The 16,322-nt window shown below is 34.5% G+C and overlaps 1 long non-coding RNA gene across 1 annotated transcript in view; it reads left to right on the top strand.

The window, feature by feature from the left end:
* The window catches only part of LOC140323516 (uncharacterized), a 139,146-nt gene that overhangs the window by 109,420 nt on the left and 13,404 nt on the right, over positions 1-16,322 (top strand). The gene's annotated exons all lie outside the window — the stretch shown is intronic.

Raw genomic sequence — 16,322 nt, 5'->3', positions numbered from 1 at the left:
AACTCTCTGTACAAGCTAAGGATGGAGGAGGTTTTGCTACTCATTGCAAAGTATTAATAGAAGTAATTGATGTCAATGACAATGTTCCAGAGATAATAATTAGCTCCTTCTCTACACCCATACCTGAGGATTCCATAGTTGGCACCATGATAGCTCTAATTGAAATTCGTGATCAGGATTCTGCAGAAAATGGACAAGTTGACTGTCAAATAATCGAAGCAGTGCCTTTTGATTTGATTGTGTCGTCTGATAGTTATTACAGAATAGCTACAAGATCTCCGATGGACAGAGAACAGCAGTCATCCTATAATATTACAATTTTAGCTACTGATAGGGGATCTCCTTCACTTTCCAGCAGAAGAACCATCACACTCTATATATCAGATGTTAATGACAATCCACCAGTATTTATGAAATCTGCCTATATTGCTTTTCTGCCGGAGAACAATTTACCAGGAGCCTCAATCTACAGATTACAAGCATTTGATCCTGACAGTGAAGACAATGCTAAGGTTTTCTATTCCACATCAGCCACTGGTTCAGAAGTTCAGCCTGTATCTTCCTTTATATCTATTAACATGGAAACCGGAGTTCTTTATGCTCAGAAATCCTTTGATTATGAACTCTGCAAGGAGTTTATAATAGAGGTAACAGCCAGAGATAGTGGATCTCCATCTCTAAATAGCAGTACAACATTAATTATACATATAGTTGATCAGAATGATAATGCACCAAAAATTTTATACCCATCTACAGAAACCAGTGGATTACCAATGTTTGAGATGGTTCCTTTTTCCGCTGAACCAGGTTCTTTAGTTACAAAGGTTGTTGCAGTTGATGCAGATTCTGGACATAACTCTTGGCTTTCTTATCATTTCATTCACATGTCTGAGCCAAATTATTTTACTATTGATGAGCACAGTGGAGAAATCAAGACATCACGTGTCTTTCAAGAAAAGGATTTGTTTAATCATAAGGTTGTGGTGATGGTGAGGGACAATGGTATCCCCTTTCTCTCAGCTACAGTCACCCTAAGCCTAATTGTTGCAGATAGTTTCCAGCAAGTTGTTCCTAAAGTCAGAAATCACATTAATGAAGATCCTCAAACTAATTTGCAATTATATTTAGTAATTGCCTTAGCACTGATTTCCTTTTTATTTATTGTTACTGTAATGTTGGTCATTATATCAAAGTGCAGAGAAGCAAAGCATTCACCAAACCTTGGATCTCTAAGTGCTAGCCTATATCCTCCAGTTGATCCTAGAATACTCTCTATGTATAGCGATGGAACTTTACCTCTTCCCTACTCATACAATATGTGTGTGGCTCTGGACCCAACAGATGACTTCACCTACGTACAATCTAACCAAAATGTCCCTGTGGATAATCTTATTGATGCTGGTGATTCTGGACTTGGAAATGACAGCTTGCAACAAGCTTTTTCAACTAGTAGTAAGGTGAGTAACATGTAAACAGAAACTATTTATATTGTGTATAGAATAGTAGAATTATAATGTTTACAATAAAATATATAACATATATAAGTATGATATAGCACATATAATATAAAGTGAAGTAAGAACAATAATAAACTATAATGCAGAAAACATATATTTTTAAGACATTTAGGTTTCATATATATTTAATTTCTTTGGCTTATGGTTGAGGGATAATATATTTAGTTTCAGGAGGAAATTTGTGTTTATAATAGTTAAATATTATCTTCAGCAATCTTTTCTAATTATTGTAGGAGGCTGCGAATTCCTGACGCTTGCGAATTTTGTTTGGAAACTATCCCTGATGCTCTTTGTCCTTATAGGTGGATATCATTGATCCACAATTAAGGGATGTCAGCAGAAGGCATTGTAATGCGTGGTCTGTACTTCAAAAAACCTAAAAGGGACTGCTGAGAGTATCCCAGCATGTGCAAGTTACGCATTGACTCTAAAAAGTCACATATAGTTACATCATACGGCCATGTATTATGATGTTTCTCTGTGGGAGGTGATGGTGATGTTTCTCTGTGGGAAATTATCGTTAAATTATCTAATATACTCAAAATACACATAGCATTTCTTTTATTGCACACAGTATTTATTTTATGTGCAGCACCTACATGAATCTTGTATAGTCTTATTTAGTTAACTATCACTTTTCAGTCTTTAATATCGGAGATATATCCCACCTTTTTAGTTCACTTTATTTATCTATTTAATCGTCCAGAAGGCACATAAAGATTGACCCCACACACAGTTTCTTAACTATTATAGGAACATACCAGTATACTTTACCAGAGCCACATGAATAAAAGGGACAAATGCAAGTCTTTTTATGTGATACTGTTAAGTATACTTAGAAGCTAGGACATGTATCAGCTGATGCAGTTAACAGGACAGTAACTGTTGAGCTTTAGGTATCTTTTAATTGTAAGGATAATTATACACCTAAATGAATGAAATACATACATGTATATGTTCAAAAAACAAATTACAATAGTTCAAAACTGAATATTCTATTCTTTCTATAATTCTTTAAATTATTAATGTTTGATCCTGCTTGAAATAGTTTTCAAAGTTTTAATGCCTTTCACCACCAAGAGTATAAAGGCCAGGTTAATGTGCCTGTAAACAAAAACAATGTTGTGCCATCAATTTGAAAATTAATATATTTCTCACTGGAATTATTCTAGTTCAGGATTAAAAACATTTGCTAACAAATAGCAAATGACTTTGAAGAAATCCATTCCAGGTTTTCTGGATCATCCAGCTTCACTGATGAAAGTGTATTCTCTCCAGCCATGGAGAGGTTTAATAAATCAGTGCCATTATCTTAGAGTGTAAACTGTATTTGGATAGGGTCCTCTCTGCCTGTGTGTTGTTTTTTGCAAGCCCTATTTATTGTACAGTGCTGCATAATATGTTAGTGATTTACAGCTTAATAATAAAAATAAAAATAATATTATGATTTTAAAAAAAGTCTAAAGAAAACGTTGGGAACCTTGGTATTACATTCTGAACAGGTTTACGTTCATTTGTCCATAACCGTTTTAATAATGTATCATTTACCAGTAGCTTCAAAATTTTCTTTTATTTTAACCATCTTGTAACTAGGGTCTACTACAATAAATGCTAGAGATTTTTGTAAATATTAGTTTCATAAGACAGGTAAAGTAAATCATTCATTAGTTGAATGCAGCAAAAACTGACTTCCAAAATGCAGTGTTTTATATCATTTTTTTTAACCAGTTGAGGTTTTTTTTTTAGTTTCTTCCTGGTATCATGCATTTTATGCAAGGATAAACTTTCTCTTACTTAAATATGTTTGCCAATTTGCAATTAAATTCATAACTTGTAATGAATTTGTGTAATGTATCAGCTATATAGTTATTCCTTGAAAATAAATTGTCTACGATGCAGTACCTCAGTTTATCCTCAGAGCGCCGCTGTTTGACCAATAAGGAGAGGAATACAGACCTGGAGATCCACTGGTATTTTTATCACTCAAACACACTGCAGATCTGCAAGAAGACACAGTCACTCCCTGGATTTTCTGTAAGGATACAGACAATATTTTGGATGTTTCTCCTTTGGAAAAGTCATTGATAGGATTGCTGATTTACCTTGGATTACAAATATCACATATTTATTTCTTGTTAATTCTTCAAATAAGAGGAATGGCAGGGACAAAGCATCATACTCTAAACTGCAAAGGAATCAGATGGCAAGTATTATTTTCCTTATTATTTGCCTGGTTGTGCCATTCAGTCTCTGGTCAGATTCATTATTCCATTGTAGAAGAAATGAGAAAAGACTCTGTTATAGCAAATATTGCCAAGGATCTTGGATTAGATATTAAACAGCTCTCATCTAGAAAACTGCAAATGGTGTCTGATATTTCACAAAAATTTTTTTATTTAGATCTAAACAATGGAAATCTGTATGTGAAGGACAGGATAGACAGAGAGACACTATGTGGGGCTTTAGCTACCTGCTTCCTAACCTTTGATGTACTAGCTGAAAACCCCCTAAATGTGTTTAAAGTAAATGTTGAAATTCAGGATATAAATGATAATTCTCCAGTGTTTTTTCAGGATACAATTAATTTGCAAATCCTTGAATCTGCTTCAGTAGGGGCACATTTTGCTTTAAAAAATGCAGAAGATTTGGATATAGGAATTAATTCAGTTCAAACATACAGGCTAATTGACAATCAGTATTTTACCCTGACTGAGAAAGTCAGTAGTGATGGGAGTAAATCTCCAGAGCTTATATTAAACAAAGCTTTAGATCGAGAGATACAAAACAGTCATGAATTAATTCTGACAGCTTTAGATGGTGGACATCCTGGAAGAACTGGAACTGCCTTAATAACAATAACTATCAAAGATGCCAATGACAATTACCCTATATTTAGACAAGAAATATATAAAGTTTCAATAAAGGAAAATTTCCCAATCAACTCTACAGTGATTATTGTTGAAGCAACAGATAAGGATGAAGGCAGCAATGCACAAATCACATATTCCTTTACTAAGACATCTGGAAATGTTCATCACACAGGTGTTTTCAGCATCCATCCTATAAATGGTTACATAGAAGTTACAAAACTGCTGGATTTCGAGCTGACAAAAAACTATGATCTGTCTATTCAAGCAGTGGATGGAGGCGGCCTTACTGCCCACACTAAGGTGTTGATAGAAGTTGAAGATGAGAATGACAATGCTCCAGATATTTTCATAACCTCACTATCTTCTCCTATTGCTGAGGATTCTGCCTCTGGGACAGCAATAGCCTTGGTTAGAGTCCGTGATAAAGATTCAGGGGAAAATGGAGATGTGGACTGCCACATTTTGGAACCTGTACCCTTTCAGTTAGTTCTATTATCAGATAATTACTATAGAATAATTACAACAAGTGAAATGGACAGAGAGAAAGTAGCATTTTATAATATTGCAATATTAGCATCTGACAAAGGATCTCCTTCACTGTCCAGTCAAAAGAAAATCAGGTTGGAGATATCAGATGTTAATGATAATCCACCAGTTTTCATGAAATCAAATTATGTTACTTATATACCAGAGAACAATGTACCAGGAGTCTCCATATACAGTATACAAGCTTCAGATCCAGATACTGGAGACAATGCAAAGATAACATATTCAATTTTAAATACAATTAAAGAAGATATTCTGTTGTCCTCTTATTTGTCCATCAATAGTGAGACAGGAGTTCTCTATGCCCAGAGATCATTTGATTATGAGAAGCAAAAAGAATTAACAATAGAAGTAACTGCAATGGACCATGGATCTCCATCTCTGAATACCAGTACAAAGTTGATTATCCATATAGTGGATAGGAATGATAATACTCCTAAAATTCTTTACCCATCTCCAGAAAATGCTGGTTCAGCAGTGTTTGAGATGGTCCCGTTTGCTTCTGTTCCGGGTTCCTTAATAACAAAGGTGGTTGCAGTGGATGCAGATTCCGGACATAATTCTTGGCTGTCTTATCATTTTATACAAGTTCCAGAGGCAGCTTACTTTATTATTGATGAGTATACGGGCGAAATTAGGACATCCCGATTTTTCCAAGAAAAAGACATACTGAATCATAAAATTGTGGCCATGGTAAAGGATAATGGACATCCACCTCTCTCTGCTACTGTTACATTAAGTCTTGCTATTGCTGATAATGTTCAGCAAGTAGTTCCAAAACTTAGTAATCAAGCTACTGAAGAGGACCCTCAAACAAGTCTTCAACTCTATTTAATAATCGCCTTAGCCCTCATTTCTTTACTATTTATTGTAACTGTCATAATAGTTATTATATCAAAATTCAAGGAGTCTAGATCACTCCAAAGTTTTGGCCCTTTAGGCTCTACTCTGTATCCACAAATAGAGCCCAGAATGCTTCCCCAATATACTAATGGGACTCTGACCCTTCCCTATAACTTTTGTGTGGCTTTAGAATCAACTGAACACGACTTTACATTCATTAAGCCAAATGAAAATGTACCAGTGGACAGTCTTCTAGATACTGATGACTCCGGGCTTGGGACTGAAAATGGAAATGTTCCCCCAACACTGAATAATCATACTGAGGTGAGTTATTAGATTTACTTTTTCGTTGCTATTGATGGATAGAGAAATTCTTTTTTCCTATTCATTTGAATTCAAACTTTAAAAAAATGTTACTTAAAACTGCAATACATATTTCCAATCAAAACACTTAAGTTCTAAAGTCCTAAATAGGAACTTCTATTCACTGTTGTTTATTGCTGAATTACATACTAGATCTAGAGGGGTGACATCTATTACATTGTGATTTTTTGTATCAATCTACTTCGTGAGTAATAGTCACTCTGAGAGTAAGAAAAGTTCACCTTCAATCTGAAGCAACATGTTCCCTTTAAACTGTTGTACTATTTTTCTTTTTTGTTGTATGAACAAAAACATTTTTTCCATTTACTGTTTCAATGTTATGGATTATCTTTATACGATCTTGAGTTTTCTTTGATATTTCATTGATACATTGGTGGTGGCCCACTTCCATCTTGTCTTAATATGCTCTGACTACTACAGCATTCCACTGTTATGAAATAAGTATAAGGATATGTTGAACTTTTTATTGTTCAGTGTGATTATATATTTTTACATGTGATGCAAAATTACTTTAAATGTGTTTGGTACATTGATGGTAGCGTACTAACCGCTTGTCTTTTATACTGAGAATGCTGCCGGATTCTTCTGTTATAAAATAGGAATATCTTCCCTCTTTATTTTTTAGTGTGATAAATTATATTTACATGGGAGGCAAAATGATTTTGCATGTGCCAATATATGGCTTTGACACATTGGTGCTGCCCTACTTCCCTCTTGTTTTGTTGGAAAAAAATTAGCTGCAGTGGAAATATGAGGTATAGGGTAATAGTGGGTAGAGAATTCTGTCTTCCTCTTAAAACCTATAGTGTTTTTTATGTATGACTTTATATTACTAATGCAAATAATACCAGACTCTGTCATTACAATGTTTGATTTCCAGGCTGATGAGCTAGCAGCATCATCAGACCCATCTGCTTCATATCCTTCTTTGTCTACTGTCCTCTGCTTTTTGTATGGCATCCAAACATTTCCAATATTTCTCCAACATTTTGGACATCATGGACCACTAAATGTACGGACTCTGGACTGTGCATGCGCGAGGAGCTGTGTGTCACTCAAAGGAGAAGAAACTTCCCCCAGAGTGATGTCATGATCCCAGAACCCACCCACGCTCCTATCGCTGGTCTGATAGGAGAGACACAACCCGCCCATCACCCTGAGCTGCGATGCATACAGAAGTCATTGTCCGCGGCTCTGGCTGGTACGCCCTCCCAAGGTGGGTTCTTCTCCTGAGCCCACTGGGGGGTGCACTGGCCAGAGCCGCGGACCACCAAAATTTTCTCACTGCCCACAGTTTGGGGAATGCTGTTGTATGGCATGCCTGGACTATCATTCACTTCAGGCAGTGCCATGTGTGGGTGGTAGTCCAATAGACTGCATGTAGGTACAAACTGTGGTGACTTGCGAAGCAGTCTTAGACATTCCTAGCTTATCTAATAATGATGATAGCATCATGAGGAAAGGTTTATTATAAAAGTAAGCATAATTTTTTTAATAAATGAAATCAGCGATTTAACAAAAAAATGATTGAAGATGTTCAAACGCATTGTCGATATCTACTGAATCTTTACTTGGGAGATCCTAATGAAAATATTATGCTCTTAAGAATATTTTGAAAAAGGTAGATATGGGGTTACTTTTCAAGACAAAAGATACAACCTCCTTCCAGTCTAAAGCAGGAGTTTTGACAACTAAAAAATTCATGAAAAAAATTAGATGACAGCTTTAGTTTTGCATAATAGTGCTGTGTATTATTGACCAACTGCAACTACAAGTACTTCATATATAACATTTACCTTTAGAAATGTCGCCAAACTTATTATCATAGAATATATTTTATATTTTTGAATTTATGCTGATTTAAAACAGTTTAAGGTAAACAATGATTAGTACATCAAAACAGAGTTCCATTGAGGAGCAATATATAGTGTTTTATATCAACCATGTACTTGAAGATTTTTTTTTCTTTAGCATTTAACATGTAAAATGCATTTTTGTAGGCACAGTATTTATCTAAATAAATATATTTTGGCAATCAAACTAGTTTGTTACATCAAGCTATATGCAAGCTTGTAAATGTATTCCCTGAAAGTAAATTGTTGGAGCTGCAGTTCCTCAGTTTAGCCTCAGAGCGCCACTGTTTGACCAATAAGGAGAGCAATACAGATCTGGAGATCCACTGGAATTTTCATCAGTCACACACTGCAGATCTGCAAGAAGAGCACAGCTATTGATAGGAGCTCTCCCCACACTAAACAGCATATTTTGAAATCTTAACAAAAAGTGAAGATATTTTATTCCTTTTACCACCCTGGATTACAAATACTTACAGGACAATTCACAGAAGACCTTTCAAAGGAGTTGAAATGAAACCTCATACAGAAAAATCCAAAGGAATCAAATGGCAAGTAATATTTTCCTTTCTATTTTCCTGGTTGTGTCATTCAGTCTCAGGTCAGATTCATTATTCCATTTTAGAAGAAATGAGAAAAAACTCTGTTATAGCAAATATTGGAAAAGACCTGGGATTAGATATTAAACAGCTCTCATCTAGAAAACCAAGAATTGTATCACATATATCAGAGAAATATTTTTATATGAATCTGGATAATGGAAATCTGTATGTAAAAGACAGGATAGACAGAGAGACACTTTGTGGGTCAGCAGCTTCCTGCTTCCTAACCTTTGATGTTGTGCTTGAAACCCCCATTCATGTTTTCAGTGTCAAAATAAACATTCAGGATATTAATGACAATGCACCCCTATTTTATCGTGATGGTATTATAATTGCAGTGTTAGAATCTACACCACCAGGATCAAGATTTGTTTTGCAGAATGCAGAAGACCCAGACATTGGTATAAATTCAGTACAATCATACAAGCTCAGTGACAATAAACACTTCACACTGAGTGAAAATCTAAGAACAGATGGAATCTTATATCTAGAACTTGTGAAACCTTTAGATCGAGAAACAGAAAGCAATCATTATTTAATTTTAACAGCAATAGATGGAGGAAACCCTGTCAGATCTGGAACTGTATTAATCAGGATTAATGTTACTGATGCTAATGATCACTTTCCTGTATTTTCACAAGAAGTATACAAAATTACTATAAATGAAAATATTTCTATACATTCTACAATAATTACAGTAAATGCCACAGATAAAGATGAAGGTATCAACGGACAGATTACATATTCTTTTAGCAAAACGTCTGAAAATGTCCATCATACAGGACTTTTTAGTATCCATCCAACAAAAGGAGAAATACAACTAGAGAAAAAACTGGATTATGAAGATGTGAAAATGTATGAACTGTCTATCCAAGCAAAGGATGGGGGAGACCTAACTGTTCATTGCAAAGTGTTGGTGGACATTATAGATGAAAATGACAATGCTCCAGTTATATCTGTTACATCATTATTGCTTGCTGTTCCTGAGGATTCTGAATCTGGAACAGTGGTAGCTCTAATCAATGTATATGATCAAGATTCAGGAGAAAATGGAGAAGTTGACTGTCAAATAATTGAAAAGGTTCCTTTCAGCTTATTATTATCATCTAATAACTACTACAGACTTACTACAACTGCCCGTATAGATAGGGAGCATCAGACCTCTTATAATATTACGGTTATAGCAACAGATAAAGGTTTCCCTCCACTTTCCAGCAGAAGAGTCATCACATTAGAAGTATCTGATGTAAATGATAATGCCCCTATGTTTATGAAGTCTTCCTACATTGCTTATGTACCGGAGAACAATTTACCAGGAGCTTCCATCTATAGTATGCAGGCCTCAGATCCTGATACTGGAGATAATGCCAAAATCACTTATTCAATTTTTGGCACAAACACAGATACCTCCTCTTACTTATCCATTAACAGAGAGACTGGGGTCATTTATGCCTATAAATCATTTGATTATGAAAAGAACAATGAATTTATAGTATTAGTAAATGCTAAAGACAATGGATCCCCCTTTCTGGATTGCAATGCTACACTTATTATCCGTATAGTAGATCAGAATGATAATACACCTAAAATTTTATATCCATCTACAGAAAACAGTGGACAGCCTGGTTTTGAGATGGTTCCTTTTAGTTCTGAAAAAGGTTCTTTATTAACAAAAGTGATAGCAGTGGATGAAGATTCTGGACATAATGCTTGGCTTTCTTATTACTTTGTTCAGTCTTCTGAACCATCCCACTTTATCATTAATGAGCGCACAGGGGAAATCAGGACTGAACATGTTTTTCAAGAGAAGGATATACTGAATTACAAAATTGTGGTGATGGTTAAAGACAATGGAGACCCTTTTCTTTCAGCCACAGTCACTTTGAGTCTTGTTGTTGCAGATCATTTTCAACAGGTGATCCCCAAGCTAATTAACCAACTGACTGATGAAGATCCACAATCTGATTTACAAATATACTTGGTCATCGCCCTAGGACTGATTTCTCTTTTATTTATTGTGACTGTAATAATTGTCATTATATCTAAATGCAAGGAGGCTAAAGCACTTCCAGCTTTTGATCCTATTCATTCAAGTTTATATTCTCATGTTGACCCAAGGATTCTTTCTCAATATTCAAATGGAACATTAACACTTCCCTATTCATATAATGTTTGTGTGGCTCTGGATTCCAGTGATGGGGAATTCACATATATGGCACCAAATCAAAATGTTCCTGTTGATAATCTCATTGAGGCTGATGACTCAGGACTTGGAATGGACAATCTCAAAGTATCTTCACCAAACAACAATGAATTGGTGGTAAGTATTTGTAAAACATAGAGAGTGTATATTATTTTAGGATGTGTTATTTTGTAAATATATAATTTACATGTATTTTAACACTAAATTTAGGTTTGAGCTTCTGCTTGAAATAAGTTGTCTAGTCTATGAGTAATATTATAACTGGGGTCCTGCTGCCAAACTAACAGTTAAAGGAAATCTCACCATTTTTAAAGGGTGATCAGTACAGAAGACCTTATCATGTTACTACAGGTAGTCATATAGGCAAGTTCAATATTAAACTGACAAACCCTGTATATAAAGTTATTTCTAAAGAAGTGTTTAAAGAGAAAAAATATCCATTAACATATTTAATTTGTCAAAGTCATTTTGCACAGTTTAATAATCTATAGTTTATACCATTGGATCATTTATTTATAACAAACAAATATTATTAGTGAATATTTTAGTGTATAGTAAGTGTAGTACAGTAAAATATCCATACATGCTACTTATATAGAAAAAGTGGCTCAGCTTTGTCAAGTTTTTTAAAGGACAAGATTTTTGCAAATTTTTACCAGTAAGTACCAGTAATTTGATCTAATGGAGTCAAGATGTGATAATAAAAGTAATTTTCCTCTTGTGTACCAAAATTGGCAACAATTCATATTTTCTGTTTTGCCTTTTGTGAAACAGAAATGTAGGAGTTGTAAATTATTAAACATGATGAGCATCCATTAATTTAGCTTCAGTTGTTATGTAACATACTTGATAACATTTTATATTACATCAAGGAAAAATGGGGGGTTACCCAGATTGGTATAATCACTACTGGAAATCTATGTAAGAATCAAAACATTTTAGTACCTGAGCATTACATTTTTCAATGTTTTAAACTCTGTTTATTAGACATTGTTTGTTTTTTTTACAATAGATATATAAGTATACTTTTACCTAGCTAAATAAGTGAGAGATTTGGATTGGTGTTTTACGGTCAATGCAGACTTCTGCAGAGTTTCTGGTAATATACAAATTTAAATAATACAATGTACTCATTATTAACAGCATATCTATGTTAAATTTTAAAATGTTACCATTTTTTATTCAAAATGAATTTTCAGGAAATCTTTTTTTTTTTTTTTTTTTTTTTTTTTTTTTTTTTTTTTTAAGTACGACTTCCCTAGTAGTATAAATTGCCTTGACACTGTTAACTTTTTTAACGGTATATTTGTGTTTTACTACAAGAGACTAAGGTACATTTGTAGTAATGGTGATAAATGTGGTCATTAAGTCCAATTGACAGCTTTAAAGTGTGTGGTGTTAGGGTTTTGTTGTCATGAATGGTTAAATATATAAATAAATATATATATATATAGAGAGAGAGAGAGAGAGAGAGAGAGAGCAGTTATTATTAAAAATATTTGCACCATATTGTATTTTATGCAAATTTACAATATGACAGATGATTCAGATTTTAAAAGTTAAGAGAATTGTATATTTCACTGCTTAAATATATAATTTGCATGTAGACAGACTGATAGTTTAAACAATATGGTAAAACTCCCTAGAATTGCAGTTCCCTAGTTTCACCTCAAAGCGCCGCTGTTTGACCAATAAGGAGAAGAGTACAGGACTAGAGATCCACTGATGCACATTCTCATTACTCACATATATACTGCAGATCTGTTAGGAGAAGCACAGCCATTTTCTGGATTCTCTTTACACAGTTCGCAGAGCTGTTGTTTTTCCAAAAGGCAATTCTGTGGATTTTATTTACATCACTGGATTATAAATTGACCAAAGATTACAGAAGCAGAACATGACTGGTCTAAAACAACATACCAGGATACACAAAGGAATCAGATGGCAAGTAATGTTCCTCTTCTTATTTTACTGGCTGTGTCATTCAGTCTCTGCTCAGATTCATTATTCTATTGTAGAAGAAATGAGAAAAGACACTGTTATAGCAAATATTGCCAAGGATCTTGACTTAGATAATAATCAGCTTTCATCTAGAAAACTAAGAATTGTATCACGTGTTGCAGAAAAGTATTTCTATGTAAATTTGGATAATGGAAATTTGTATGTGAAGGACAGGATAGACAGAGAGGCACTGTGTGGGTCAGAGCCTACCTGTTTCCTAACCTTTGATGCTGTGCTTGAAAATCCCTTAAACATATTCAGAGTTAAGATAGACATCCAGGACATGAATGACAATCCTCCTGTGTTTTATCCTGGCACATTCACATTTGAAGCAATTGAATCAACATCACCAGGTACACGATTTACTTTGCAAAATGCAGAAGATCTGGATATTGGTATTAATTCAATCCAGACATATAGGATCAGTGACAATAAATATTTTGCTCTGAGCAAGAAAATCAAATCAGATGGAAGTACATTTCTTGAACTTGTGCTAGAAAAACCATTAGATCGAGAATCTCAAAATGTACATGAATTTTTATTAACGGCTACTGATGGAGGAAAACCTATAAAATCTGGTACTGCAGTGATCAGGATCATTGTTACAGATGCTAATGATAATTTTCCAGTATTTACACAGGAAATTTATAAAACCAGTGTGAGTGAAAATGTGCCAATTAATACCACAATAATGACTGTGAATGCTACTGATAAAGATGAAGGTATGAATGCACAAATCAATTACTCCTTCAGCAGAACATCAGGAAGTATACACCATACAGGAACTTTCAGCATTAATCCAACAACCGGTGAAATCAAAGTAAATAAGAAGCTAGATTTTGAATTAACAAGAAATTATGAGTTATCAGTACAAGCAAAAGATGGAGGTGCTTTAGTCTCCCACTGTAAGATAGTTATAGTTGTCATAGATGAGAATGACAATGCCCCTGATATATCCATCATGTCATTATTTTCCCCTATCCCAGAAGATTCCATAATTGGAACAGTAATAGCTCTAATTGAAGTTGATGATCAAGATTCTGGAGATAATGGGTATATAGATTGCAGACTTATGGAACAGCCTTCATTCAATTTAGTATTGTCATCTGACAGCTATTATAGAATTGTTACTACCATTGACATGGACAGAGAGAAAGTGTCCAGTTATAACATCACAATTGTAGCTACTGACAGGGGATCTCCTGCACTTTCCAGCAGAAGGGCCATCAGACTAGATCTATTAGATATTAATGACAACCCACCAGTGTTTTTAAAATCTTCTCATGTTGTTTATATACCAGAAAATAATTTACCAGGTTCCTCAGTGTACAGTATCCAAGCTTCTGATCCTGATGCTGGAGACAATGCTAAAATTATTTACTCTTTATCTAAAATCAATGCAGAAAATATCCCTATGTCCTCCTATCTTTCTATAAATATGGAGACTGGAGCACTTTATGCTCAGAAATCGTTTGATTTCGAGCAGCACAGGGAGTTTTCAGTACAGGTATTTGCTGAAGACAACGGATTCCCATCTTTGAGAACAAACACAACTGTACATATCCGTATAGTGGATCAGAATGATAATGCTCCGAGAATCTTATTCCCATCACCAGGAAGTGGTGGGCAGGATGCCTTTGAGATGGTTCCATTCACAGCTGAACCTGGTTCTTTAATAACAAAAGTGGTTGCAGTGGATGAAGACTCAGGACATAATGCCTGGCTTTCTTATCATTTCATGCAAATGTCAGAACCATCAGTTTTTGTCATTAATGACCATTCTGGAGAAATCAGGACATTACGTGTCTTTCATGAGAAAGATATACTGAGTCAGAAGGTTGTGGTGATGGTTAGAGATAATGGCATTCCATCACTTTCAGCCACAGTCACCTTAAGTCTCATTGTTGCAGATAATTTCCAGCAGATTGTTCCTAAACTCAGAAACCAACCTACAGATGAAGATCCTCAGTCTCACCTGCAGTTGTACCTGGTGATTGCTTTAGGACTGATCTCTTTGGTGTTCATTATAACTGTTGTGTTAGTCATCATATCAAAATGCAAAGAGTCAAAACCATTACCAAATTTTGGAACTTTAACTACAAGCCTGTATCCTCCAGCTGATCCTAGGATACTTTCAATGTATAGTGACGGAACATTACCCTTGCCCTACTCATACAATGTATGTGTGGCCTTGGACCCATCTGAAAGAGATTTGGGCATTTTAGAGTTCAATCAAACTGTCCCTGTGGATAATCTTATTGACACTGATGATTCAGGTCTTGGAAATGAAAGTTTAAAAGAAACACTTCCATCCACTGGAGTCACTGGGGTGAGTAATATCCACAATGAATGACATCTCCATTGGTGTTTTTGACTTTAGAACTTAATACAACAATCTTTTTTTTAATTCACCTAGGTTAGGACTGCATTCAGTTTGTATTTTCATTAGTGCTTGGCTTTGCAAAAAAATCAAAATATTTGCAAATCTTGCAGAGCTGACTGTCAATGTGTATTGTAGTTAATTCAATTAAAATAGAAAGTTAAATAACAAATGTGTGTAAAAAAAAAGTGATGTCAAACATAACCTCATTTACACATGTATTGATTTGTTCATATTGATTGTCATTTGAGTTTTTAAGTAAATATAGTTATGGTGAAGCTAAGAATTTTAAAAATTGTTGAACAGATCAGACATATTGTATTCAAGGTAATTTAGTATAGTAATACAGTTTGTTTGTTTTTTTTTTTGTTTGATATGACGCTTGTATATATATTTATATCTATATATATATATATATATATATATATATATAACATTTTATAACTATATAAAACAAAACAAATAATTGAAATTGACAGCAAACTGCCCTATATATATCGTGTACCTCTTACCTTCTGGGCAATACAATTGAGTACAAAGTGGGTCTTTTTGTTCTTGTTCAACCCATATATATATATATATATATATATATATATATATATAATATTCTTCTGTCAAATAATGTGTTTTCCATAGAATAATCTGCCAACACTGCCAACACAGTAAACTTGGGGCACCCACTACCAGACCGGCTCACAGACTGACAGCAGAACTCCAACACTACACTTTGTACTTAATTGATTCCATCTGCTGACATTGCACACATTTCTGCATCATTTCACAGCTGACTTCTGCATACCTATGTACTAGGTGATACCACATGAAAATGCATTCCTCCACCTGCCAACAGTTCAAAACTTACACTTTTTTTACTACTACTGTACTTGCCAACATTGCTACAGCATGCACTTTCGTTCTTGCCATCAAGGCAGTTATTCTTATTTTTGCAATAACTAACACCACAATAGTGTGCAGTTGTGAACTTTTCAATATTACAGTGTTGCAAATTTTCCACTTCCCAACTTTACAGTGATGTTCATTTCTTCATTTACTAACACTGCACATCCACACATTTCTGCCCCAGCCAACATCTAGATGTACATTCGCACTTGCTGATACCTTA

The sequence above is a fragment of the Pyxicephalus adspersus genome, chromosome 2 (assembly GCF_032062135.1).
Source record: "Pyxicephalus adspersus chromosome 2, UCB_Pads_2.0, whole genome shotgun sequence".
NCBI lineage: Eukaryota > Metazoa > Chordata > Amphibia > Anura > Pyxicephalidae > Pyxicephalus > Pyxicephalus adspersus.
This window is presented reverse-complemented; position numbering and strand designations above follow the sequence as displayed.